The 5,062-nt window shown below is 41.4% G+C and overlaps 1 long non-coding RNA gene across 1 annotated transcript; it reads left to right on the top strand.

Annotated features, from left to right (window-relative positions):
- The first annotated feature begins 319 nt into the window (after window positions 1-319).
- LOC139057932 (uncharacterized) lies at window positions 320-4,695 on the top strand. Its single transcript, XR_011513103.1, has 4 exons — window positions 320-657; window positions 1,854-1,910; window positions 2,976-3,166; window positions 4,457-4,695. It is a non-coding gene; the product is annotated as an uncharacterized lncRNA (long non-coding RNA).
- The last annotated feature ends 367 nt before the right edge of the window (window positions 4,696-5,062 follow it).

Here is a 5,062-nt window from a genome sequence, read left to right as displayed (position 1 = left end):
TAAGAACAATTACGCCGCGTCTTCCCACTTCGAGCACGCTCCGACAGCCCAACGATACATATTTCAAACGTAACCGCACTCGGACGAGCAAATTTTGCTTCTGCGAAGTGAACGTAGCGGGTATTTCAAGACGCGTGTTAAATTCACGGCTGTTTCATTCGTAAGCATTACTTACGTGACGTAAAATTATCAGTGAGCAAAACAGTTTTTGTTTCAAGGCAAGGAAAGAAAACCGAAACTAGTTGCGCGGATTCAAATGATCCAAAGCCGAAGCCGTCAATAGTATGACGCCATTTTTCAGTTGTGTTGCATCTCGCGCGAGTACGTTGTCGTCGAGTGGTGGTTCTTTATTCTATGGAGTGGTTCTGAAAGCGCTGCGTTAGGGGCGACTGCAACCAGGCGTTGCGGCAAGTTACGGTGGGAACTTCTGTCCGTGCTGTGTGATTGCGACGAGGACAACTGCCGCCAGCAGTGGCGTGTCGCCGATTTCGTCTTTGCCGACATCGAGCTCGCCGGACCGTCACAAGCGCCGGAAGTGTTGCGTTTTGCACTGCATTTTCCTTGTGATATGGGAGATCGCAACGCAGAGACGACCAGATGCATACGAAAGACTACCAGCGGAGAGTGACCTGTGCCATATTTCTCTTAACCTCTCAGGTAAGCATATCAGCTTTTGTTCCGAGTTTACAAACGGCGCGTAATCGCCCCTTCCGGCATGGCTACATTTTGCGCCACGTTCCTCTTGGCAGTTCACAGACGTTTCTTAGGCAAGCGTGAGCGTATGTATGCGGGAATACTACTGGCAGACGGAAGCCTCAGGAGAGCATCTGAAATTATAGCAAAGCTGTACTGCCATAGATATACACCATTCTTAACGACTCCAATGACGAGTGGCCTGTCGCATCGAAAAATCCGTAGAATACCAAGTACGGCGTAACTTGAAGTGTAGTGTGACCAGTGTGACTTTCGCTGGCGAAGACAGGTTGTCGAAAAAACAGTAGTCTATTCTGAAGATTTACTAGCGCTTCAGGTATATTACCGCGAATAATAAAAGCGCTACCACGCTGTATGGCAGTGTCAGGCGATGTGGCAGCACAGATATTTTCGTAGCAGTAACGCGGCTGCATGCACGAGCGAACAGACACAACCCTTTAAAAGCGCTGAAACAGAACAAATTAAATGTGCATTTGGCGCCAAGTCGGAAACACATTGGCTTACAGTATAAGCCGATGTATAATGCTATTATTTTTTATGTCATCTTTATGTTCACGGTTGTATATATTTAAAAGCATGAATTTGCTGCAACCTTTATATAGTAAATCCTACTAGGCGCACAAAACCTGGCTGTGTTGTGTAGAGAATTTGTGCTATTCCTACTGGATTTTCTATTTTGAGTCCGGTGTTTTATGAAAAAGAGGGTCTTTTTATTTGTAGTCTTATGTTAGTGCAGATATTTGGCAAGCAGAAATGAGTTGATTGCAAAGTTGTATCTCCCGGTGAGCTTCACATGAACCCAAGTTTATCCTGTCTTGGCTATTGTAAGGTGCATATAACAATTTTAAGTATATACAGGCGTAGTTGGCTTTGTCACTGTAGCGTATTTTGTAAAAGTAGAATGCTATGATTATTTTACTGTTTTCATGCAGAAATACCTTTTTTTCTTGTACCAAGAAACGCTCACATCATTGAATGAAATGAGGTGTGGTGTATTCTTCTACTAATTTAATAAAGGAAATTTCGTCTGCGGTGTATCAGAGATTAGTTTACTTTCTTTTACTAAACAATGCATTGTCTCCTTTGCTACTGCTGTTGTTCTGTGTATCTTTGTAATTTTGAAATGTACTTTATTTTAGGTATTCAAGAAATGGCAACATCCAGAAGAAGACGCCATCTTATGCAGCACGTTATGGGTGAGACAGATCGTAGCAGGCACTTTTGCATATCTCATTAGCATATGATGCTATTTGTTTTAATTTTTGTGTACACTTTCCTGGCCTTTTTCATTTCAGCATTATTGTGCAAAGGGTAATACTTTTACATCTAAATAGAGTAATCGTCCAAAAGAGAGAAACATGGCTGTAGGAGACGACACACATAAGCCTCCTTTGTCCGTATCTCTATGTTGCGCAGTTACTCTGTCATTATCTACCAACAAGCACAAATTCTTCATCAGCTACATTTACTAATTCTCCGTTATTACAATTTAATTGATACAACATTGAAAGTACAGAGGTTCACAGGAAGACAGAGACTTGAAATGATAAGAGCTGTAGAACAAGGAGCATCGCTGGAGCCAATGTTTCGACAAAGAGAAGGAGATAAGTTTTCTTGCCAAACATTGGCTGCAGTAAAATTTCTTGTTCTATCACTATTTGCGATTAAAAGACAGCATTAGTGCTCTTGCTGAAGTATTATGCATTATGGAATAGAAATTTGCAGGGTTTAAATGTCAGGCATGTGAAATTTCTTGTGTATTTTAATGCTACAGCGAAAGCCAGAAAAACAAGATGTAGAGAACCACATTGTTATTTGTCACTATCCAGTTTGGCCAGCTTCATTCAGAGCTTGCACTTTGTTGCATTAATGACCACTGGAATTCATTAATTGAATTGCTTCATGATTTACTTATATTCAGAGATATTGAACTTGTTTTAATGCAGCTTAACATAGTGCATGTAAAAAATATACAATAACATTTTAAGAGGCTTGCAGTTGACTAGCAAATCACTTGATGGTATGTGCTCAGGTTACCATTGAGCTTCCACGCACAAATCGGATGCACATTTTTTTTTTTTTCATTGGTTGGATTTTCATAAACATAAGTACCATTTCTTCTTTGTCGATGTTCTAGTTGTGTTGTAGGACCTAACTGTTTACATTTATTTGTATTGGTATCCATGTTACACAGACAGCTGAATTTTTCTTGTAAACTGTGACATGGTAGGACTAAGAGCGTTTGTGCAAATTTGCTGCAGGTACACTCTGGTGGCTCCCGCCCCTGCATCCTACGACCACCGTGTCCTCACTATGTTCACTAGGGAGTTCGAAGCCTTTGGCGGCTCCTGCCACTGCGTCCTGCCACCACCGTGTCCTGACTACGTCCACTAGGGAGTTGGCAGCCTTCGTGATGATGCCAAGCAGGCTGGAAGCTGACAGAAAGATCGAGGTAAATACATGTAATTAAGTGGCAAATTTTTGAGTGAAGTGGCTTGTAGCCACTCAGCAATGAAAGAATTAACTTCGAAGCAGTTTAGACTCCCTGCGATCGGTGCAGGAATGCTCAAGTCCATCCATTTTGCCTTAGCCGCCAAGAGGCTATGTGGATTAGACGAAATGCGATGCAAATTTTGAAACTAGTAGGAGACCACTTGTACAATTCTTTTTCTTGCTTGACACAAAACTGCTTTGATAAAGCTTTAGCAATTTAAAAACAATACAGTGTACTTTCATACATGTTATTAGGCATAAATTTACTAGGACTGCCTCAACAGTAAGTATGCCGATAAACTTACACCAAAACCGACTTTTTTTGCTAGTTCATCCTCATCTCTGTGCACTGCTGCATAATTTATCTTCCTGAAACCAGTTTTTGCATGCAGCACAAGTCCTAAATATGTGGATTACATAAATTTGCAGCTTTTGCTGTAAGCGAGTTCTATGAAAATAAAGTTAATAGGCCATTTTGTCCATTTTTAATTACCCATAATAAACTGAGCAGTGGCCAATAAGCAGTTCAATTTTTGGTGTAAGGCCTCTCTTTATTGTCCTGAAAAATTTGGCCCCCTTAACGAAGGAACAAATTTTTTGGCTATGCCTTTTATGATGCATAGTTTGGTGCGTTACACAAGTATTTCTTGAAATTAACATTTGTCCTATATTGAAGGGCCTCCAGTTTTTCGAAAAGAAATTTCAAGTGGTCGTGTGCCAGGTCGGGACAGCTCGCATGAAATAGCCTACTTAAAGAAATAGGGAGGGCCATACCCGCCGTGGTTGCTCAGTGGCTATGGTGTTGAGCACGAGGTCGCAGGACTTAACCCCGGCCACGGCGGCCGCATTTCGAGGGGGGCGAAATGCGAAAACACCCATGTACTTAGATTAAGGTGCACATTAAAGAACCTCAGGGGGTTGAACTTTCCGGTGTCCTCCACTACGGCGTGCCTCATAATCAGAAAGTGGTTTTGGCACGTAAAACCCCATCATTTGAATTTTTTTAGGGAGGGCCCAGTACAGTTGACTTTATGTTAAGATACTATTATTGATCTACAAAAGACGCAATGAAACATTCCGTCTTATAAGCAGCTCTTCACATTCATTTATACTTTTGCACATCTGTATACCTCAAGTCTGGTGACCTGTGTCTCTTTTCATTATCTGCTATGTGCCGATGGTAAACTTCAGGTTTGCCCTATGATGGAGAATATTTTGTTGCTTATAGATATGGATCTGTGTTTTTCAGGTTGCCTCGAAATTTTACCCAAGCCGTGCCACACACTTGGGCCAGGCCGCTTGCAAACGACGTATAACCAGGGTCAACGCATGATGTCGAGTGAGTCCGGAGATCGAGGCAACCTGCTGTGCAACCAGCGTGCAACCTTTGGTGACCCTCAACATGTTCCACCTATTTGACAGCTGCACTCAGCTTCCACCTATCCAAACCGCATCACCAGCTGTGGTCACTCATCGAACCATGGATGAATGTTGGGGTGGAGTGATTTGAAAAGACATTCTTTTTGTCTCTTCAAATCCTTAGCAAATATTTGTGTTATTATAATTAACATGTGTCTTTAGTGCCTAGTTTTAATGGTTCCTTTCTATTAGAATTCTCGCCATCGATTCCTGCTATTATAATTTATGTCTGTCTTTATGCACAGTTTTTCATAGTTCTTTTGTACTTGTCTATGTAATTGATAGGTTCATACTTCTTGTTATACAGAAGGCTAAAATGCAAACTTACGGCATTTTTTTCTTCCTTTTGATAATCTACAGCACTGCAAAGTGTTCAAGAAATGTAACCCAACGTGGGCTCTGGTGCAGGAAAAATTTAAGAGCAATATAGAGTACT

Source organism: Dermacentor albipictus, chromosome 3 (assembly GCF_038994185.2).
Source record: "Dermacentor albipictus isolate Rhodes 1998 colony chromosome 3, USDA_Dalb.pri_finalv2, whole genome shotgun sequence".
NCBI classification, from domain to species: domain Eukaryota; kingdom Metazoa; phylum Arthropoda; class Arachnida; order Ixodida; family Ixodidae; genus Dermacentor; species Dermacentor albipictus.
The sequence above is the reverse complement of the archived record's forward strand: the minus strand, read 5'-3'. Positions and strand labels throughout refer to the sequence as shown.